Consider the following 23,112-nt stretch of genomic DNA (forward strand, 5'->3'; position numbering starts at 1 on the left):
GTGCTAAAGTACCTAGTTCCACAAGGTCACTGACCCCAGGGGCTGTGGGGACATCCATATGTATGTTCAGGTCCCCCAGGAGCAAGAACCTAGGGAATCTCAGTGCTCTCTGGACCACTAATTCCTCCAATGTTGGAATAAAGGAGCCCAAAGTGCCCGGTGGTCGGTAAACAAGGAGCCCGCCTAGGGTGAAATTAGGCGAGAGGGCAATTGAAAATTCCAGTACTTCCTCGTCCTTGATGTCCCCAGTGCTTTCCTTAGTTAGAGACCATTTGTCTCTATATATAACTGCCAGACCTCCACCCCTACCAGAGCTGCAATCTGCCCTCGAGATTTTAAAACCCCTTGGGACGGCTAACTCAATAGTAGGGGCACAGTGAATGTGCAGCCAGGTCTCGGTCACAAACAAGAGGTCAAGCGAGTTGTCAAGTATCATCTCGCGGACCTCTTCTGTGTGTTTAACTAGGGACCGGGCGTTAATGAGAGCCGCTCGAATTAAGGTATCTCCCTCTTTTTCCCCCAGATTGGATGGGGAGGGGAGGACCGGTTTAGTAATAGTAAAAAATGTATAAAGAATTTATTGTTAATGATGAAAATGTGTTTTCTGCTATAAATTCTTCTTTATATGTATTGTAATCTTAAACACGAAAAGATACTCAATCACTACGCAAGGATTAATATGTTTTGATAAACAGGTACTCCTATAAAACCCAATTTCATTTCTTGAATTCTTTACAATTTTTTTTCATGAAGGTAATAATATTGCTCCAATCTAGGTAGACATTTCATCTACGTCTTTCTCATAGATATGTATTTTTTTCATTTTGCAATAACAGTATTCATTCTATAATCTTGAAAATACTTGGGTTTTTATAAGGTTAAAGATGATCTGTTCAACAGTAAGATGAATCAGACTTTTATATTTTAATTGTATCAGAATAAGACCTAATGAAAATGATTTGTTATATATTACAATGAGAAAAGCAAGGCGCTGCTGAGATTTCAACTCAGGATCTCCTGTTTACTAGACAGGCGCTTTAACCAGCTAAGCCACAGCACCCACTTGATTCTTAAATTTGAAACACTTTTCTTTATGGTGTTCAAGAGAATATTGCTTTTTCACTTTCATATTCTTTTGTAAGTTCACACACTTCTCTACTCAAACACTTAAGATGAATGAAGACTCTTCACTTATTCAAAAACACCTCTCTAATTTGAAGTTTACCCTATTCATATCATTTTAAAATATTCCTTGCTGAAGAATAGATTTGTTGAATTCCACAATAGAGTGATCATTCATCTCTATCTTGTTCTTTGTCATTTTCTTTTCCCTATTTCAGTCAATGCATTCCTACAAAAATCTTCACAATACCAAGCATTTTATTTCATTTTTAAGATAACTTATTCTAAAGTTCATAGAACCAGATGTTTATTCTTAAATTGTATTCAACATTTGTTTGATGAAAATTATTCGGAAAGCATGGAGAAAAGAGTTAGGTGCTGTTGAGATTTGAACTCAGGATTTCCTGATTACGAGACAGGCGCCTTAACCACTAAGCCACAGCACCAACGTTGATAGTAAGAAATGCATACATAATTTATTGTTGATGATGAAAATGTGTTTCCTGCTATAAATTCTTCTTTATATGTATTGTAATCTTAAACACGAAAACATACTCAATCACTACGCAAGTATTAATATGTTTTAATAAACAGGTACTCTTATAAAACTCAATTTCATTTCTTGAATTCTTTAAAAAAAAAATCATGAAGGTATTAATATTGCTCAAATCTAGGTAGAATTTTCATCTACGTCTTTCTCATAGATATGTATTTTTTTTATTTGGCAATAACAGTATTCATTCTATAATCTTGAAAATACTTGTGTTTTTATAAGGTTTAAGATGATCTGTTCAACAGTAAGATGAATCAGACTTTTATATTTTAATTGTATCGGAATAAGACCTAATGAAAATGATTTGTTATATAACAATGAGAAAAGCAAGGCACAGCTCAGAGTTGAACTCAGGATCTCCTGTTTACTAGACAGGCGTTTTAACCAGCTAAGCCACAGCACCCACTTGATTCCTAATTTTGAAAACTTTTTCTTTATGGTGTTCAAGAGAATAATGCTTTTTCACTTTCATATTCTTTTCTAAGTTCACACACTTCTCTACTCATAAACTTAAGATGAATGAAGACTCTTCACTTATTCAAAAACCCCTCTCTAATTTGAAGTTTACCCTATTCATATCATTTTAAAATATACCTTGCTGAAGTATTGATTAGTTGAATTCAACAATAGAGTGATCATTCACCTCTATCTTGTTCTTTGTCATTTTCTTTTCCCTATTTCAATCAATGCATTCCTACAAAAATCTTCACAATACCAAGTATTTTATTTAATTTTTAAGATAACTTATTCTAAAGTTCATAGAACCAGATGTTTATACTTAAATTGTATTCAACACTTGTTTGATGAAAATTATTCGGAAAGCATGAAGAAAACTGTTAAATGCTGCTGAGATTTGAACTTAGGATTTCCTGTTTACGAGATAGGAGCTTTAACCACTTAGCCACAGCACCAACGGTAATAGTAAAAAATGCATAAATAATTTATTGTTGATGATGAAAATGTGTTTTCTGCTATAAATTCTTCTTTATATGTATTGTAATCTTAAACACGAAAAGATACTCAATCACTTCACAAGGATTCATATGTTTTAATAAACAGGTACTCTTATAAAACCCAATTTCATTTCTTGAATTCTTTACAATTTTTTTTCATGAAGGTAATAATATTGCTCCAATCTTGGTAGACATTTCATCTACGTCTTTCTCATAGATATGTACTTTTTTCATTTTGCAATAACAGTATTCATTCTATAATCTTGAAAATACCTGGGTTTTTATAAGGTTAAAGGTGATCTGTTCAACAGTAAGATGAATCAGACTTTTATATTTTAATTGTATCGGAATAAGACCTAATGAAAATGATTTGTTATATAACAATGAGAAAAGCAAGCCACTGCTGAGAGATGAACTCAGGATCTCCTGTTTACTAGACAGGTGCTTTAACCAGCTAAGCCACAGCACCCACTTGATTCTTAAATTTGAAACACTTTTCTTTATGGTTTTCAAGAGAATATTGCTTTTTCACTTTCATATTCTTTTCTAAGTTCACACACGTCTCTACTCAAACACTTAAGATGAATGAAGACTCTTCACTTATTCAAAAACACCTCTCTAATTTGAAGTTTACCCTATTCATATCATTTTAAAATATACCTTGCTGAAGAATGGATTAGTTGAATTCAACAATAGAGTGATCATTCACCTCTATCTTGTTCTTTGTCATTTTCTTTTCCCTATTTCAGTCAATGCATTCCTACAAAAATCTTCACAATACCAAGCATTTTATTTAATGTTTAAGATAACTTATTCTAAAGTTCATAGAACCAGATGTCTATTCTTAAATTGTATTCAACATTTGTTTGATGAAAATTATTCGGAAAGCATGGAGAAAACATTTAGGTGCTGCTGAGATTTGAACTCAGGATTTCCTGTTTACGAGACAGGCGCTTTAACCACTAAGCCACAGCACCAACGTTAATAGTAAGAAATGCATACATAATTTATTGTTGATGATGAAAATGTGTTTCCTGCTATAAATTCTTCTTTATATGTATAGTAATCTTAAACACGAAAACATACTCAATCACTACGCAAGAATTAATATGTTTTAATAAACAGGTACTCTTATAAAACCCAATTTCATTTCTTGAATTCTTTACAATTTTTTTCATGAAGGTAATAATATTGCTCCAATCTAGGTAGACATTTCATCTACGTCTTTCTCATAGATATGTATTTTTTTCATTTTGCAATAACAGTATTCATTCTATAATCTTGAAAATACTTGGGTTTTTATAAGGTTAAAGATGATCTGTTCATCAGTAAGATGAATCAGACTTTTATATTTTAATTGTATCGGAATAAGACCTAATGAAAATGATTTGTTATATAACAATGAGAAAAGCAAGGCGCTGCTGAGATTTGAACTCAGGATCTCCTGTTTACTAGACAGGCGCTTTAACCAGCTAAGCCACTGCACCCACTTGATTCTTAAATTTGAAACACTTTTCTTTATGGTGTTCAAGAGAATATTGCTTTTGCACTTTCATATTCTTTTCTAAGTTCACACACTTCTCTACTCAAACACTTAAGATGAATGAAGACTCCTCACTTATTCAAAAACACCTCTCTAATTTGAAGTTTACCCTATTCATATAATTTTAAAATATACCTTGCTGAAGAATGGATTAGTTGAATTCAACAATAGAGTGATCATTCACCTCTATCTTGTTCTTTGTCATTTTCTTTTCCCTATTTCAGTCAATGCATTCCACCAAAAATCCTCACAATACCAAGCATTTTATTTAATTTTTAAGATAACTTATTCTAAAGTTCATAGAACCAGATGTTTATACTTAAATTGTATTCAACACTTGTTTGATGAAAATTATTCGGAAAGCATGGAGAAAACAGTTAAATGCTGTTGAGAATTGAACTCAGGATTTCCTGTTTACGAGACAGGAGCTTTAACCACTAAGCCACAGCACCAACAGTAATAGTAAAAAATGCATAAAGAATTTATTGTTAATGATGAAAATTTGTTTTCTGCTATAAATTCTTCTTTATATGTATTGTAATCTTAAACACGAAAAGATACTCAATCACTACGCAAGGATTAATATGTTTTAATAAAAAGGTACTCTTATAAAAGCCAATTCCATTTCTTGAATTCTTTACAATTTTTTTTCATGAAGGTAATAATATTGCTCCAATCTAGGTAGACATTTCATCTACGTCTTTCTCATAGATATGTCTTTTTTTCATTTTGCAATAACAGTATTCATTCTATAATCTTGAAAATACTTGGGTTTTTATAAGGTTAAAGATGATCTGTTCAACAGTAAGATGAATCAGACTTTTATATTTTAATTGTATCGGAATAAGACCTAATGAAAATGATTTGTTATATAACAATGAGAAAAGCAAGGCACTGCTCAGAGTTGAACTCAGGATCTCCTGTTTACTAGACAGGCGCTTTAACCAGCTAAGCCACAGCACCCACTTGATTCTTTATTTTGAAACACTTTTCTTTATGGTGTTCAAGAGAATATTGCTTTTTCACTTTTATATTCTTTTCTAAGTTCACACACTTCTCTACTCAAACACTTAAGATGAATGAAGACTCTTCACTTATTCAAAAACACCTCTCTAATTTGAAGTTTACCCTATTCATATCATTTTAAAATATCCCTTGCTGAAGAATGGATTAGTTGAATTCAACAATAGAGTGATCATTCACCTCTATCTTGTTCTTTGTCATTTTCTTTTCCCTATTTCAGTCAATGCATTCCTACAAAAATCTTCACAATACCAAGCATTTTATTTAATGTTTAAGATAACTTATTCTAAAGTTCATAGATCCAGATGTTTATTCTTAAATTGTATTCAACATTTGTTGGATGTAAATTATTCGGAAAGCATGGAGAAAACAGTTAGGTTCTGCTGAGATTTGAACTCAGGATTTCCTGTTTATGAGAAAGGTGCTTTAACCACTAAGCACCAGCACCAACGTTAATAGTAAGAAATGCATAAATTATTCATTGTTGATGATGAAAATGTGTTTCCTGCTATAAATTCTTCTTTATATGTATTGTAATCTTAAACAGGAAAACATACTCAATCACTACGCAAGTATTAATATGTTTTAATAAACAGGTACTCTTATAAAACCCAATTTCATTTCTTGAATTCTTTACAATTTTTTTTCATGAAGGTAATAATATTACTCCAATCTAGGTAGACATTTCATCTACGTCTTTCTCATAGATATGTATTTTTTTCATTTTGCTATAACATTATTCATTCTATAATCTTGAAAATACTTGGGTTTTTATAAGGTTAAAGATGATCTGTTCATCAGTAAGATGAATCAGACTTTTATATTTTAATTGTATCGGAATAAGACCTAATGAAAATGATTTGTTATATATTACAATGAGAAAAGCAAGGCGCTGCTGAGATTTCAACTCAGGATCTCCTGTTTACTAGACAGGCGCTTTAACCAGCTAAGCCACAGCACCCACTTGATTCTTGAATTTGAAACACTTTTCTTTATGGTGTTCAAGAGAATATTGCTTTTTCACTTTCATATTCTTTTCTAAGTTCACACACTTCTCTACTCAAACACTTAAGATGAATGAAGACTCTTCACTTATTCAAAAACACCTCTCTAATTTGAAGTTTACCCTATTCATATCATTTTAAAATATTCCTTGCTGAAGAATGGATTTGTTGAATTCCACAATAGAGTGATCATTCACCTCTATCTTGTTCTTTGTCATTTTCTTTTCCCTATTTCAGTCAATGCATTCCTACAAAAATCTTCACAATACCAAGCATTTTATTTCATTTTTAAGATAACTTATTCTAAAGTTCATAGAACCAGATGTTTATTCTTAAATTGTATTCAACATTTGTTTGATGAAAATTATTCGGAAAGCCGAACAGGCGCTAGACAGGCGCTTAAACCAGCTAAGCCACAGCACCCACTTGATTCTTAATTTTGAAAACTTTTTCTTTATGGTGTTCAAGAGAATAATGCTTTTTCACTTTCATATTCTTTTCTAAGTTCACACACTTCTCTACTCATAAACTTAAGATGAATGAAGACTCTTCACTTGTTCAAAAACACCTCTCTAATTTGAAGTTTACCCTATTCATATCATTTTAAAATATACCTTGCTGAAGTATGGATTAGTTGAATTCAACAATAGAGTGATCATTCACCTCTATCTTGTTCTTTGTCATTTTCTTTTCCCTATTTCAATCAATGCATTCCTACAAAAATCTTCACAATACCAAGTATTTTATTTAATTTTTAAGATAACTTATTCTAAAGTTCATAGAACCAGATGTTTATACTTAAATTGTATTCAACACTTGTTTGATGAAAATTATTCGGAAAGCATGGAGAAAACATTTAGGTGCTGCTGAGATTTGAACTCAGGATTTCCTGTTTACAAGATAGGAGCTTTAACCACTTAGCCACAGCACCAACGGTAATAGTAAAAAATGCATAAATAATTTATTGTTGATGATGAAAATGTGTTTTCTGCTATAATTCTTCTTTATATGTATTGTAATCTTAAACACGAAAAGATACTCAATCTCTTCACAAGGATTCATATGTTTTAATAAACAGGTACTCTTATAAAACCCAATTTCATTTCTTGAATTCTTTACAATTTTTTTTCATGAAGGTAATAATATTGCTCCAATCTTGGTAGACATTTCATCTACGTCTTTCTCATAGATATGTACTTTTTTCATTTTGCAATAACAGTATTCATTCTATAATCTTGAAAATACCTGGGTTTTTATAAGGTTAAAGGTGATCTGTTCAACAGTAAGATGAATCACACTTTTATATTTTAATTGTATCGGAATAAGACCTAATGAAAATGATTTGTTATATAACAATGAGAAAAGCAAGGCACTGCTGAGAGATGAACTCAGGATCTCCTGTTTACTAGACAGGTGCTTTAACCAGCTAAGCCACAGCACCCACTTGATTCTTAAATGTGAAACACTTTTCTTTATGGTTTTCAAGAGAATATTGCTTTTTCACTTTCATATTCTTTTCTAAGTTCACACACGTCTCTACTTAAACACTTAAGATGAATGAAGACTCTTCACTTATTCAAAAACACCTCTCTAATTTGAAGTTTACCCTATTCATATCATTTTAAAATATACCTTGCTGAAGAATGGATTAGTTGAATTCAACAATAGAGTGATCATTCACCTCTATCTTGTTCTTTGTCATTTTCTTTTCCCTATTTCAGTCAATGCATTCCTACAAAAATCTTCACAATACCAAGCATTTTATTTAATGTTTAAGATAACTTATTCTAAAGTTCATAGAACCAGATGTTTATTCTTAAATTGTATTCAACATTTGTTTGATGAAAATTATTCGGAAAGCATGGAGAAAACATTTAGGTGCTGCTGAGATTTGAACTCAGGATTTCCTGTTTACGAGACAGGCGCTTTAACCACTAAGCCACAGCACCAACGTTAATAGTAAGAAATGCATACATAATTTATTGTTGATGATGAAAATGTGTTTCCTGCTATAAATTCTTCTTTATATGTATAGTAATCTTAAACACGAAAACATACTCAATCACTACGCAAGAATTAATATGTTTTAATAAACAGGTACTCTTATAAAACCCAATTTCATTTCTTGAATTCTTTACAATTTTTTTGATGAAGGTAATAATATTACTCCAATCTAGGTAGACATTTCATCTACGTCTTTCTCATAGATATGTATTTTTTTCATTTTGCTATAACATTATTCATTCTATAATCTTGAAAATACTTGGGTTTTTATAAGGTTAAAGATGATCTGTTCATCAGTAAGATGAATCAGACTTTTATATTTTAATTGTATCGGAATAAGACCTAATGAAAATGATTTGTTATATATTACAATGAGAAAAGCAAGGCGCTGCTGAGATTTCAACTCAGGATCTCCTGTTTACTAGACAGGCGCTTTAACCAGCTAAGCCACAGCACCCACTTGATTCTTGAATTTGAAACACTTTTCTTTATGGTGTTCAAGAGAATATTGCTTTTTCACTTTCATATTCTTTTCTAAGTTCACACACTTCTCTACTCAAACACTTAAGATGAATGAAGACTCTTCACTTATTCAAAAACACCTCTCTAATTTGAAGTTTACCCTATTCATATCATTTTAAAATATTCCTTGCTGAAGAATGGATTTGTTGAATTCCACAATAGAGTGATCATTCACCTCTATCTTGTTCTTTGTCATTTTCTTTTCCCTATTTCAGTCAATGCATTCCTACAAAAATCTTCACAATACCAAGCATTTTATTTCATTTTTAAGATAACTTATTCTAAAGTTCACAGAACCAGATGTTTATTCTTAAATTGTATTCAACATTTGTTTGATGAAAATTATTCGGAAAGCCGAACAGGCGCTAGACAGGCGCTTAAACCAGCTAAGCCACAGCACCCACTTGATTCTTAATTTTGAAAACTTTTTCTTTATGGTGTTCAAGAGAATAATGCTTTTTCACTTTCATATTCTTTTCTAAGTTCACACACTTCTCTACTCATAAACTTAAGATGAATGAAGACTCTTCACTTGTTCAAAAACACCTCTCTAATTTGAAGTTTACCCTATTCATATCATTTTAAAATATACCTTGCTGAAGTATGGATTAGTTGAATTCAACAATAGAGTGATCATTCACCTCTATCTTGTTCTTTGTCATTTTCTTTTCCCTATTTCAATCAATGCATTCCTAAAAAAATCTTCACAATACCAAGTATTTTATTTAATTTTTAAGATAACTTATTCTAAAGTTCATAGAACCAGATGTTTATACTTAAATTGTATTCAACACTTGTTTGATGAAAATTATTCGGAAAGCATGAAGAAAACAGCTAAATGCTGCTGAGATTTGAACTCAGGATTTCCTGTTTACAAGATAGGAGCTTTAACCACTTAGCCACAGCACCAACGGTAATAGTAAAAAATGCATAAATAATTTATTGGTGATGATGAAAATGTGTTTTCTGCTATAATTCTTCTTTATATGTATTGTAATCTTAAACACGAAAAGATACTCAATCTCTTCACAAGGATTCATATGTTTTAATAAACAGGTACTCTTATAAAACCCAATTTCATTTCTTGAATTCTTTACAATTTTTTTTCATGAAGGTAATAATATTGCTCCAATCTTGGTAGACATTTCATCTACGTCTTTCTCATAGATATGTACTTTTTTCGTTTTGCAATAAAAGTATTCATTCTATAATCTTGAAAATACCTGGGTTTTTATAAGGTTAAAGGTGATCTGTTCAACAGTAAGATGAATCAGACTTTTATATTTTAATTGTATCGGAATAAGACCTAATGAAAATGATTTGTTATATAACAATGAGAAAAGCAAGGCACTGCTGAGAGATGAACTCAGGATCTCCTGTTTACTACACAGGTGCTTTAACCAGCTAAGCCACAGCACCCACTTGATTCTTAACTTTGAAACACTTTTCTTTATGGTTTTCAAGAGAATATTGCTTTTTCACTTTCATATTCTTTTCTAAGTTCACACACGTCTCTACTCAAACACTTAAGATGAATGAAGACTCTTCACTTATTCAAAAACACCTCTCTAATTTGAAGTTTACCCTATTCATATCATTTTAAAATATACCTTGCTGAAGAATGGATTAGTTGAATTCAACAATAGAGTGATCATTCACCTCTATCTTGTTCTTTGTCATTTTCTTTTCCCTATTTCAGTCAATGCATTCCTACAAAAATCTTCACAATACCAAGCATTTTATTTAATGTTTAAGATAACTTATTCTAAAGTTCATAGAACCAGATGTTTATTCTTAAATTGTATTCAACATTTGTTTGATGAAAATTATTCGGAAAGCATGGAGAAAACATTTAGGTGCTGCTGAGATTTGAACTCAGGATTTCCTGTTTACGAGACAGGCGCTTTAACCACTAAGCCACAGCACCAACGTTAATAGTAAGAAATGCATACATAATTTATTGTTGATGATGAAAATGTGTTTCCTGCTATAAATTCTTCTTTATATGTATTGTAATCTTAAACACGAAAACATACTCAATCACTATGCAAGTATTAATATGTTTTAATAAACAGGTACTCTTATAAAACCCAATTTCATTTCTTGAATTCTTTACAATTTTTTTCATGAAGGTAATAATATTGCTCCAATCTAGGTAGACATTTCATCTACGTCTTTCTGATAGATATGTATTTTTTTAATTTTGCAATAACAGTATTCATTCTATAATCTTGAAAATACTTGGGTTTTTATAAGGTTAAAGATGATCTGTTCAACAGTAAGATGAATCAGACTTTTATATTTTAATTGTATCGGAATAAGACCTAATGAAAATGATTTGTTATATAACAATGAGAAAAGCAAGGCGCTGCTGAGATTTGAACTCAGGATCTCCTGTTTACTAGACAGGCGCTTTAACCAGCTAAGCCACAGCACCCACTTGATTCTTAAATTTGAAACACTTTTCTTTATGGTGTTCAAGAGAATATTGCTTTTTCACTTTCATATTCTTTTCTAAGTTCACACACTTCTCTACTCAAACACTTAAGATGAATGAAGACTCTTCACTTATTCAAAAACACCTCTCTAATTTGAAGTTTACCCTATTCATATCATTTTAAAATATACCTTGCTGAAGAATGGATTAGTTGAATTCAACAATAGAGTGAACATTCACCTCTATCTTGTTCTTTGTCATTTTCTTATCCCTATTTCAGTCAATGCATTCCTACAAAAATCTTCACAATACCAAGCATTTTATTTAATTTTTAAGATAACTTATTCTAAAGTTCATAGAACCAGATGTTTATTCTTAAATTGTATTCAACATTTGTTTGATGAAAATTATTCTGAAAGCATGGAGAAAACAGTTAGATGCTGCTGAGAATTGAACTCTGGATTTCCTGTTTACAAGACAGGCGCTTTAACCACTAAGCCACAGCAACAACGTTAATAGTAAGAAATTCATACATGTTTTATTGTTGATGATGAAAATGTGTTTCCTGCTATAAATTCTTCTTTATATGTATTGTAATCTTAAACACGAAAACATACTCAATCACTACGCAAGTATTAATATGTTTTAATAAACTGGTACTCTTATAAAACCCAATTTAATTTCTTGAATTCTTTACAATTTTTTTCATGAAGGTAATAATATTGCTCCAATCTAGGTAGACATTTCATCTACGTCTTTCTCATAGATATGTATTTTTTTCATTTTGCAATAACAGTATTCATTCTATAATCTTGAAAATACTTGGGTTTTTATAAGGTTAAAGATGATCTGTTCAACAGTAAGATGAATCAGACTTTTATATTTTAATTGTATCGGAATAAGACCTAATGAAAATGATTTGTTATATAACAATGCGAAAAGCAATGCGCTGCTGAGATTTGAACTCAGGATCTCCTGTTTACTAGACAGGCGCTTTAACCAGCTAAGCCACAGCACCCACTTGATTCTTAAATTTGAAACACTTTTCTTTATGGTGTTCAAGAGAATATTGCATTTTCACTTTCATATTCTTTTCTAAGTTCACACACTTCTCTACTCAAACACTTAAGATGAATGAAGACTCTTCACTTATTCAAAAACACCTCTCTAATTTGAAGTTTACCCTATTCATATCATTTTAAAATATACCTTGCTGAAGAATGGATTAGTTGAATTCAACAATAGAGTGAACATTCACCTCTATCTTGTTCTTTGTCATTTTCTTTTCCCTATTTCAGTCAATGCATTCCTACAAAAATCTTCACAATACCAAGCATTTTATTTAATTTTTAAGATAACTTATTCTAAAGTTCATAGAACCAGATGTTTATTCTTAAATTGTATTCAACATTTGTTTGATGAAAATTATTCTGAAAGCATGGAGAAAACATTTAGGTGCTGCTGAGATTTGAACTCAAGATTTCCTGTTTACGAGACAGGCGCTTTAACCACTAAGCCACAGCACCAATGTTAATAGAATGAAATGCATACATAATTTATTGTTGATGATGAAAATGTGTTTCCTGCTATAAATTCTTCTTTATATGTATTGTAATCTTAAACACGAAAACATACTCAATCACTACGCAAGTATTAATATGTTTTGATAAACAGGTACTCTTATAAAACTCAATTTCATTTCTTGAATTCTTTAAAAAAAATCATGAAGGTATTAATATTGCTCAAATCTAGGTAGAAATGTCATCTACGTCTTTCTCATAGATATGTATTTTTTTCATTTTGCAATAACAGTATTCATTCTATAATCTTGAAAATACTTGTGTTTTTATAAGGTTTAAGATGATCTGTTCAACAGTAAGATGAATCAGACTTTTATATTTTAATTGTATCGGAATAAGACCTAATGAAAATGATTTGTTATATAACAATGAGAAAAGCAAGGCACTGCTGAGAGTTGAACTCAGGATCTCCTGTTTACTAGACAGGTGCTTTAACCAGCTAAGCCACAGCACCCACTTGATTCTTAAATTTGAAACACTTTTCTTTATGGTGTTCAAGAGAATATTGCTTTTTCAGTTTCATATTCTTTTCTAAGTTCACACTCTTCTCTACTCAAACACTTAAGATGAATGAAGACTCTTCACTTATTCAAAAACACCTCTCTAACTTGAAGTTTACCCTATTCATATCATTTTAAAATATACCTTGCTGAAGAATGGATTAGTTGAATTCAACAAGAGTGATCATTCACCTCTATCTTGTTCTTTGTCATTTTCTTTTCCCTATTTCAGTCAATGCATTCCTATAAAAATCTTCACAATACCAAGCATTTTATTTAATTTTTAAGATAACTTATTCTAAAGTTCATAGAACCAGATGTTTATACTTAAATTGTATTCAACACTTGTTTGATGAAAATCATTCGGAAAGCATGGAGAAAACAGTTAAATGCTGCTGAGAATTGAACTCAGGATTTCCTGTTTACGAGACAGGAGCTTTAACCACTAAGCCACAGCACCAACAGTAATAGTAAAAAATGCATAAAGAATGTATTGTTAATGATGAAAATGTGTTTTCTGCTATATATTCTTATTTATATGTATTGTAATCTTAAACACGAAAAGATACGCAATCACTACGCAAGGATTAATATGTTTTAATAAACAGGTACTCCTATAAAACCCAATTTCATTTCTTGAATTTTTTACAATTTTTTTTCATGAAGGTAATAATATTGCTCCAATCTAGGTAGACATTTCATCTACGTCTTTCTCATAGATATGTATTTTTTTCATTTTGCAATAACAGTATTCATTCTATAATCTTGAAAATACTTGGGTTTTTATAAGGTTAAAAATGATCTGTTCAACAGTAAGATGAATCAGACTTTTATATTTTAATTGTATCGGAATAAGACCTAATGAAAATGATTTGTTATATAACAATGAGAAAAGCAAGGCACTGCTGAGAGTTGAACTCAGGATCTCCTGTAGACAGGCGCTTTAACCAGCTAAGCCACAGCACCCACTTGATTCTTTATTTTGAATCACTTTTCTTTATGGTGTTCAAGAGAATATTGCTTTTTCACTTTCATATTCTTTTCTAAGTTCACACACTTCTCTACTCAAACACTTAAGATGAATGAAGACTCTTCACTTATTCAAAAACACCTCTCTAATTTGAAGTTTACCCTATTCATATCATTTTAAAATATACCTTGCTGAAGAATGGATTAGTTGAATTCAACAATAGAGTGATCATTCACCTCTATCTTGTTCTTTGTCATTTTCTTTTCCCTATTTCAGTCAATGCATTCCTACAAAAATCTTCACAATACCAAGCATTTTATTTAATGTTTAAGATAACTTATTCTAAAGTTCATAGAACCAGATGTTTATTCTTAAATTGTATTCAACATTTGTTTAATGTAAATTATTCGGAAAGCATGGAGAAAACAGTTAGGTTCTGCTGAGATTTGAACTCAAGATTTCCTGTTTACGAGACAGGCGCTTTAACCACTAAGCCACAGCACCAACAATAACAGTAAGAAATGCATAAATTATTCATTGTTGATGATGAAAATGTGTTTCCTGCTATAAATTCTTCTTTATATGTATTGTAATCTTAAACAGGAAAAACATACTCAATCACTACGCAAGTATTAATATGTTTTAATAAACAGGTACTCTTATAAAACCCAATTTCATTTCTTGAATTCTTTACAATTTTTTTTCATGAAGGTAATAATATTGCTCCAATCTAGGTAGACATATCATCTACGTCTTTCTCATAGATATGTATTTTTTTCATTTTGCAATAACATTATTCATTCTATAATCTTGAAAATATTTGGGTTTTTATAAGGTTTAAGATGATCTGTACATCAGTAAGATGAATCAGACTTTTATATTTTAATTGTATCGGAATAAGACCTAATGAAAATGATTTGTTATATATTACAATGAGAAAAGCAAGGCGCTGCTGAGATTTGAACTCAGGATCTCCTGTTTACTAGAAAGGCGCTTTAATCAGCTAAGCCACAGCACCCGCTTGATTCTTAAATTTGAAACACTTTTCTATATGGTGTTCAAGAGAATATTGCTTTTTCACTTTCATATTCTTTTCTAAGTTCACACACTTCTCTACTCAAACACTTAAGATGAATGAAGACTCTTCACTTATTCAAAAACACCTCTCTAATTTGAAGTTTACCCTATTCATATCATTTTAAAATATTCCTTGCTGAAGAATGGATTTGTTGAATTCCACAATAGAGTGATCATTCACCTCTATCTTGTTCTTTGTCATTTTCTTTTCCCTATTTCAGTCAATGCATTCCTACAAAAATCTTCACAATACCAAGCATTTTATTTCATTTTTAAGATAACTTATTCTAAAGTTCATAGAACCAGATGTTTATTCTTAAATTGTATTCAACATTTGTTTGATGAAAATTATTCGGAAAGCATGGAGAAAAGAGTTAGGTGCTGTTGAGATTTGAACTCAGGATTTCCTGATTACGAGACAGGCGCTTTAACCACTAAGGCACAGCACCAACATTAATAGTAAGAAATGCATACATAATTTATTGTTGATGATGAAAATGTGTTTCCTGCTATAAATTCTTCTTTATATGTATTGTAATCTTAAACACGAAAACATACTCAATCACTACGCAAGTATTAATATGTTTTAATAAACAGGTACTCTTATAAAACTCAATTTCATTTCTTGAATTCTTTAAAAAAAAAAATCATGAAGGTATTAATATTGCTCAAATCTAGGTAGAAATTTCATCTACGTCTTTCTCATAGATATGTATTTTTTTCATTTTGCAATAACAGTATTCATTCTATAATCTTGAAAATACTTGTGTTTTTATAAGGTTTAAGATGATCTGTTCAACAGTAAGATGAATCAGACTTTTATATTTTAATTGTATCGGAATAAGACCTAATGAAAATGATTTGTTATATAACAATGAGAAAAGAAAGGCACAGCTCAGAGTTGAACTCAGGATCTCCTGTTTACTAGACAGGCGTTTTAACCAGCTAAGCCACAGCACCCACTTGATTCTTAATTTTGAAAACTTTTTCTTTATGGTGTTCAAGAGAATAATGCTTTTTCACTTTCATATTCTTTTCTAAGTTCACACACTTCTCTACTCATAAACTTAAGATGAATGAAAACTCTTCACTTATTCAAAAACACCTCTCTAATTTGAAGTTTACCCTATTCATATCATTTTAAAATATACCTTGCTGAAGTATGGATTAGTTGAATTCAACAATAGAGTGATCATTCACCTCTATCTTGTTCTTTGTCATTTTCTTTTCCCTATTTCAATCAATGCATTCCTACAAAAATCTTCACAATACCAAGTATTTTATTTAATTTTTAAGATAACTTATTCTAAAGTTCATAGAACCAGATGTTTATACTTAAATTGTATTCAACACTTGTTTGATGAAAAATATTCGGAAAGCATGAAGAAAACAGTTAAATGCTGCTGAGATTTGAACTCAGAATTTCCTGTTTACGAGATAGGAGCTTTAACCACTTAGCCACAGCACCAACGGTAATAGTAAAAAATGCATAAATAATTTATTGTTGATGATGAAAATGTGTTTTCTGCTATAAATTCTTCTTTATATGTATTGTAATCTTAAACACGAAAAGATACTCAATCCCTTCACAAGGATTCATATCTTTTAATAAACAGGTACTCTTATAAAACCCAATTTCATTTCTTGAATTCTTTACAATTTTTTTTCATGAAGGTAATAATATTGCTCCAATCTTGGTAGACATTTCATCTACGTCTTTCTCATAGATATGTACTTTTTTCATTTTGCAATAACAGTATTCATTCTATAATCTTGAAAATACCTGGGTTTTTATAAGGTTAAAGGTGATCTGTTCAACAGTAAGATGAATCAGACTTTTATATTTTAATTGTATCGGAATAAGACCTAATGAAAATGATTTGTTATATAACAATGAGAAAAGCAAGGCACTGCTGAGAGATGAACTCAGGATCTCCTGTTTACTAGACAGGTGCTTTAACCAGCTAAGCCACAGCACCCACTTGATTCTTAAATTTGAAACACTTTTCTTTATGGTTTTCAAGAGAATATTGCTTTTTCACTTTCATATTCTTTTCTAAGTTCACACACTTCTCTACTCAAACACTTAAGATGAATGAAGACTCTTCACTTATTCAAAAACACCTCTCTAATTTGACGTTTACCCTATTCATATCATTTTAAAATATACCTTGCTGAAGAATGGATTAGTTGAATTCAACAATAGAGTGATCATTCACCTCTATCTTGTTCTTTGTCATTTTCTTTTCCCTATTTCAGTCAATGCATTCCTACAAAAATCTTCACAATACCAAGCATTTTATTTAATGTTTAAGATAACTTATTCTAAAGTTCATAGAAGCAGATGTTTATTCTTAAATTGTATTCAACATTTGTTTGATGAAAATTATTCGGAAAGCATGGAGAAAACATTTAGGTGCTGCTGAGATTTGAACTCAGGATTTCCAGTTTACGAGACAGGCACTTTAACCACTAAGCCACAGCACCAACATTAATAGTAAGAAATGCATACATAATTTATTGTTGATGATGAAAATGTGTTTCCTGCTATAAATTCTTCTTTATATGTATTGTAATCTTAAACACGAAAACATACTCAATCACTACGCAAGTATTAATATGTTTTAATAAACAGGTACTCTTATAAAACCCAATTTCATTTCTTGAATTCTTTACACTTTTTTTCATGAAGGTAATAATATTGCTCCAATCTAGGTAGACATTTCATCTACGTCTTTCTCATAGATATGTATTTTTTTCATTTTGCAATAACAGTATTCATTCTATAATCTTGAAAATACTTGGGTTTTTATAAGGTTAAAGATGATCTGTTCAACAGTAAGATGAATCAGACTTTTATATTTTAATTGTATCGGAATAAGACCTAATAAAAATGATTTGTTATATAACAATGAGAAAAGCAAGGCGCTGCTGAGATTTGAACTCATGATCTCCTGTTTACTAGACAGGCGCTTTAACCAGCTAAGCCACAGCACCCACTTGATTCTTTATTTTGAAACACTTTTCTTTATGGTGTTCAAGAGAATATTGCTTTTTCACTTTCATATTCTTTTCTAAGTTCACACACTTCTCTACTCAAACACTTAAGATGAATGAAGACTCTTCACTTATTCAAAAACACCTCTCTAATTTGAAGTTTACCCTATTCATATCATTTTAAAATATACCTTGCTGAAGAATGGATTAGTTGAATTCAACAATAGAGTGAACATTCACCTGTATCTTGTTCTTTGTCATTTTCTTTTCCCTATTTCAGTCAATGCATTCCTACAAAAATCTTCACAATAGCAAGCATTTTATTTAATTTTTAAGATAACTTATTCTAAAGTTCATAGAACCAGATGTTTATTCTTAAATTGTATTCAACATTTGTTTGATGAAAATTATTCGGAAAGCATGGAGAAAAGAGTTAGGTGCTGTTGAGAATTGAACTCAGGATTTCCTAATTACGAGACAGGCGCTTTAACCACTAAGCCACAGCACCAACGTTAATAGTAAGAAATGCATACATAATTTATTGTTGATGATGAAAATGTGTTTCCTGCTATAAATTCTTCTTTATGTGTATTGTAATCTTAAACACGAAAACATACACAATCACTACGCAAGTATTAATATGTTTTAATAAACAGGTACTCTTATAAAACTCAATTTCATTTCTTGAATTCTTTAAAAAAAAAAATTATGAAGGTATTAATATTGCTCAAATCTAGGTAGAAATTTCATCTACGTCTTTCTCATAGATATGTATTTTTTTTATTTGGCAATAACAGTATTCATTCTATAATCTTGAAAATACTTGTGTTTTTATAAGGTTTAAGATGATCTGTTCAACAGTAAGATGAATCAGACTTTTATATTTTAATTGTATCGGAATAAGACCTAATGAAAATGATTTGTTATATAACAATGAGAAAAGCAAGGCACAGCTTAGAGTTGAACTCAGGATCTCCTGTTTACTAGACAGGCGTTTTAACCAGCTAAGCCACAGCACCCACTTGATTCTTAATTTTGAAAACTTTTTCTTTATGGTGTTCAAGAGAATATTGCTTTTTCACTTTCATATTCTTTTCTAAGTTCACACACGTCTCTACTCAAACACTTAAGAAGAATGAAGACTCTTCACTTATTCAAAAACACCTCTCTAATTTGAAGTTTACCCTATTCATATCATTTTAAAATATACCTTGCTGAAGTATGGATTAGTTGAATTCAACAATAGAGTGATCATTCACCTCTATCTTGTTCTTTGTCATTTTCTTTTCCCTATTTCAATCAATGCATTCCTACAAAAATCTTCACAATACCAAGTATTTTATTTAATTTTTAAGATAACTTATTCTAAAGTTCATAGAACCAGATGTTTATACTTAAATTGTATTTAACACTTGTTTGATGAAAAATATTCGGAAAGCATGAAGAAAACAGTTAAATGCTGCTGAGATTTGAACTCAGGATTTCCTGTTTACGAGATAGGAGCTTTAACCACTTAGCCACAGCACCATTGGTAATAGTAAAAAATGCATAAATAATTTATTGTTGATGATGAAAATGTGTTTTCTGCTATAAATTCTTCTTTATATGTATTGTAATCTTAAACACGAAAAGATACTCAATCACTTCACAAGGATTCATATCTTTTAATAAGCAGGTACTCTTATAAAACCCAATTTCATTTCTTGAATTCTTTACAATTTTTTTTCATGAAGGTAATAATATTGCTCCAATCTTGGTAGACATTTCATCTACGTCTTTCTCATAGATATGTACTTTTTTCATTTTGCAATAACAGTATTCATTCTATAATCTTGAAAATACCTGGGTTTTTATAAGGTTAAAGGTGATCTGTTCAACAGTAAGATGAATCAGACTTTTATATTTTAATTGTATCGGAATAAGACCTAATAAAAATGATTTGTTATATAACAATGAGAAAAGCAAGGCACTGCTGAGAGATGAACTCAGGATCTCCTGTTTACTAGACAGGTGCTTTAACCAGCTAAGCCACAGCACCCACTTGATTCTTAAATTTGAAAAACTTTTCTTTATGGTTTTCAAGAGAATATTGCTTTTTCACTTTCATATTCTTTTCTAAGTTCACACACTTCTCTACTCAAACACTTAAGATGAATGAAGACTCTTCACTTATTCAAAAACACCTCTCTAATTTGACGTTTACCCTATTCATATCATTTTAAAATATACCTTGCTGAAGAATGGATTAGTTGAATTCAACAATAGAGTGATCATTCACCTCTATCTTGTTCTTTGTCATTTTCTTTTCCCTATTTCAGTCAATGCATTCCTACAAAAATCTTCACAATACCAAGCATTTTATTTAATGTTTAAGATAACTTATTCTAAAGTTCATAGATCCAGATGTTTATTCTTAAATTGTATTCAACATTTGTTGGATGTAAATTATTCGGAAAGCATGGAGAAAACAGTTAGGTTCTGCTGAGATTTGAACTCAGGATTTCCTGTTTATGAGAAAGGTGCTTTAACCACTAAGCCACAGCACCAACGTTAATAGTAAGAAATGCATAAATTATTCATTGTTGATGATGAAAATGTGTTTCCTGCTATAAATTCTTCTTTATATGTATTGTAATCTTAAACAGGAAAACATACTCAATCACTACGCAAGTATTAATATGTTTTAATAAACAGGTACTCTTATAAAACCCAATTTCATTTCTTGAATTCTTTACAATTTTTTTTCATGAAGGTAATAATATTACTCCAATCTAGGTAGACATTTCATCTACGTCTTTCTCATAGATATGTATTTTTTTCATTTTGCTATAACATTATTCATTCTATAATCTTGAAAATACTTGGGTTTTTATAAGGTTAAAGATGATCTGTTCATCAGTAAGATGAATCAGACTTTTATATTTTAATTGTATCGGAATAAGACCTAATGAAAATGATTTGTTATATATTACAATGAGAAAAGCAAGGCGCTGCTGAGATTTCAACTCAGGATCTCCTGTTTACTAGACAGGCGCTTTAACCAGCTAAGCCACAGCACCCACTTGATTCTTGAATTTGAAACACTTTTCTTTATGGTGTTCAAGAGAATATTGCTTTTCCACTTTCATATTCTTTTCTAAGTTCACACACTTCTCTACTCAAACACTTAAGATGAATGAAGACTCTTCACTTATTCAAAAACACCTCTCTAATTTGAAGTTTACCCTATTCATATCATTTTAAAACATTCCTTGCTGAAGAATGGATTTGTTGAATTCCACAATAGAGTGATCATTCACCTCTATCTTGTTCTTTGTCATTTTCTTTTCCCTATTTCAGTCAATGCATTCCTACAAAAATCTTCACAATACCAAGCATTTTATTTCATTTTTAAGATAACTTATTCTAAAGTTCATAGAACCAGATGTTTATTCTTAAATTGTATTCAACATTTGTTTGATGAAAATTATTCGGAAAGCCGAACAGGCGCTAGACAGGCGCTTAAACCAGCTAAGCCACAGCACCCACTTGATTCTTAATTTTGAAAACTTTTTCTTTATGGTGTTCAAGAGAATAATGCTTTTTCACTTTCATATTCTTTTCTAAGTTCACACACTTCTCTACTCATGAACTTAAGATGAATGAAGACTCTTCACTTGTTCAAAAACACCTCTCTAATTTGAAGTTTACCCTATTCATATCATTTTAAAATATACCTTGCTGAAGTATGGATTAGTTGAATTCAACAATAGAGTGATCATTCACCTCTATCTTGTTCTTTGTCATTTTCTTTTCCCTATTTCAATCAATGCATTCCTACAAAAATCTTCACAATACCAAGTATTTTATTTAATTTTTAAGATAACTTATTCTAAAGTTCATAGAACCAGATGTTTATACTTAAATTGTATTCAACACTTGTTTGATGAAAATTATTCGGAAAGCATGAAGAAAACAGCTAAATGCTGCTGAGATTTGAACTCAGGATTTCCTGTTTACAAGATAGGAGCTTTAACCACTTAGCCACAGCACCAACGGTAATAGTAAAAAATGCATAAATAATTTATTGTTGATGATGAAAATGTGTTTTCTGCTATAAATTCTTCTTTATATGTATTGTAATCTTAAACACGAAAAGATACTCAATCTCTTCACAAGGATTCATATGTTTTAATAAACAGGTACTCTTATAAAACCCAATTTCATTTCTTGAATTCTTTACAATTTTTTTTCATGAAGGTAATAATATTGCTCCAATCTTGGTAGACATTTCATCTACGTCTTTCTCATAGATATGTACTTTTTTCATTTTGCAATAACAGTATTCATTCTATAATCTTGAAAATACCTGGGTTTTTATAAGGTTAAAGGTGATCTGTTCAACAGTAAGATGAATCAGACTTTTATATTTTAATTGTATCGGAATAAGACCTAATGAAAATGATTTGTTATATAACAATGAGAAAAGCAAGGCACTGCTGAGAGATGAACTCAGGATCTCCTGTTTACTAGACAGGTGCTTTAACCAGCTAAGCCACAGCACCCACTTGATTCTTAAATTTGAAACACTTTTCTTTATGGTGTTCAAGAGAATATTGCTTTTTCACTTTCATATTCTTTTCTAAGTTCACACACGTCTCTACTCAAACACTTAAGAAGAATGAAGACTCTTCACTTATTCAAAAACACCTCTCTAATTTGAAGTTTACCCTATTCATATCATTTTAAAATATACCTTGCTGAAGAATGGATTAGTTGAATTCAACAATAGAGTGATCATTCACCTCTATCTTGTTCTTTGTCATTTTCTTTTCCCTATTTCAGTCA

The 23,112-nt window shown here is 30.6% G+C and overlaps 18 non-coding genes across 18 annotated transcripts; all 18 read right to left on the reverse strand.

Annotated features, from left to right (window-relative positions):
• Nucleotides 1–986: 986 nt before the first annotated feature.
• Nucleotides 987–1,060, reverse strand: TRNAT-AGU (transfer RNA threonine (anticodon AGU)). The gene has a single exon. It is a non-coding gene; the product is annotated as a tRNA-Thr (tRNA).
• Nucleotides 1,061–3,532: 2,472 nt separating this feature from the next.
• Nucleotides 3,533–3,605, reverse strand: TRNAT-CGU (transfer RNA threonine (anticodon CGU)). The gene has a single exon. It is a non-coding gene; the product is annotated as a tRNA-Thr (tRNA).
• Nucleotides 3,606–4,041: 436 nt separating this feature from the next.
• On the reverse strand, nt 4,042–4,115 carry TRNAT-AGU (transfer RNA threonine (anticodon AGU)). Its single transcript has one exon. It is a non-coding gene; the product is annotated as a tRNA-Thr (tRNA).
• A 1,966-nt stretch (nt 4,116–6,081) lies between these two features.
• TRNAT-AGU (transfer RNA threonine (anticodon AGU)) lies at nt 6,082–6,155 on the reverse strand. Its single transcript has one exon. It is a non-coding gene; the product is annotated as a tRNA-Thr (tRNA).
• A 901-nt stretch (nt 6,156–7,056) lies between these two features.
• TRNAT-UGU (transfer RNA threonine (anticodon UGU)) lies at nt 7,057–7,129 on the reverse strand. Its single transcript has one exon. It is a non-coding gene; the product is annotated as a tRNA-Thr (tRNA).
• A 945-nt stretch (nt 7,130–8,074) lies between these two features.
• Nucleotides 8,075–8,147, reverse strand: TRNAT-CGU (transfer RNA threonine (anticodon CGU)). The gene has a single exon. It is a non-coding gene; the product is annotated as a tRNA-Thr (tRNA).
• A 438-nt stretch (nt 8,148–8,585) lies between these two features.
• On the reverse strand, nt 8,586–8,659 carry TRNAT-AGU (transfer RNA threonine (anticodon AGU)). The gene has a single exon. It is a non-coding gene; the product is annotated as a tRNA-Thr (tRNA).
• A 901-nt stretch (nt 8,660–9,560) lies between these two features.
• On the reverse strand, nt 9,561–9,633 carry TRNAT-UGU (transfer RNA threonine (anticodon UGU)). Its single transcript has one exon. It is a non-coding gene; the product is annotated as a tRNA-Thr (tRNA).
• A 945-nt stretch (nt 9,634–10,578) lies between these two features.
• On the reverse strand, nt 10,579–10,651 carry TRNAT-CGU (transfer RNA threonine (anticodon CGU)). Its single transcript has one exon. It is a non-coding gene; the product is annotated as a tRNA-Thr (tRNA).
• Nucleotides 10,652–11,087: 436 nt separating this feature from the next.
• TRNAT-AGU (transfer RNA threonine (anticodon AGU)) lies at nt 11,088–11,161 on the reverse strand. Its single transcript has one exon. It is a non-coding gene; the product is annotated as a tRNA-Thr (tRNA).
• A 944-nt stretch (nt 11,162–12,105) lies between these two features.
• Nucleotides 12,106–12,179, reverse strand: TRNAT-AGU (transfer RNA threonine (anticodon AGU)). The gene has a single exon. It is a non-coding gene; the product is annotated as a tRNA-Thr (tRNA).
• A 435-nt stretch (nt 12,180–12,614) lies between these two features.
• TRNAT-CGU (transfer RNA threonine (anticodon CGU)) lies at nt 12,615–12,687 on the reverse strand. Its single transcript has one exon. It is a non-coding gene; the product is annotated as a tRNA-Thr (tRNA).
• A 434-nt stretch (nt 12,688–13,121) lies between these two features.
• TRNAT-AGU (transfer RNA threonine (anticodon AGU)) lies at nt 13,122–13,195 on the reverse strand. The gene has a single exon. It is a non-coding gene; the product is annotated as a tRNA-Thr (tRNA).
• A 433-nt stretch (nt 13,196–13,628) lies between these two features.
• Nucleotides 13,629–13,701, reverse strand: TRNAT-CGU (transfer RNA threonine (anticodon CGU)). Its single transcript has one exon. It is a non-coding gene; the product is annotated as a tRNA-Thr (tRNA).
• A 4,001-nt stretch (nt 13,702–17,702) lies between these two features.
• On the reverse strand, nt 17,703–17,775 carry TRNAT-CGU (transfer RNA threonine (anticodon CGU)). The gene has a single exon. It is a non-coding gene; the product is annotated as a tRNA-Thr (tRNA).
• A 436-nt stretch (nt 17,776–18,211) lies between these two features.
• Nucleotides 18,212–18,285, reverse strand: TRNAT-AGU (transfer RNA threonine (anticodon AGU)). The gene has a single exon. It is a non-coding gene; the product is annotated as a tRNA-Thr (tRNA).
• Nucleotides 18,286–21,270: 2,985 nt separating this feature from the next.
• Nucleotides 21,271–21,344, reverse strand: TRNAT-AGU (transfer RNA threonine (anticodon AGU)). Its single transcript has one exon. It is a non-coding gene; the product is annotated as a tRNA-Thr (tRNA).
• A 901-nt stretch (nt 21,345–22,245) lies between these two features.
• TRNAT-UGU (transfer RNA threonine (anticodon UGU)) lies at nt 22,246–22,318 on the reverse strand. Its single transcript has one exon. It is a non-coding gene; the product is annotated as a tRNA-Thr (tRNA).
• Between the last annotated feature and the right edge of the window lie 794 nt (nt 22,319–23,112).

Source organism: Lissotriton vulgaris, chromosome 12 (assembly GCF_964263255.1).
Source record: "Lissotriton vulgaris chromosome 12, aLisVul1.2, whole genome shotgun sequence".
NCBI lineage: Eukaryota > Metazoa > Chordata > Amphibia > Caudata > Salamandridae > Lissotriton > Lissotriton vulgaris.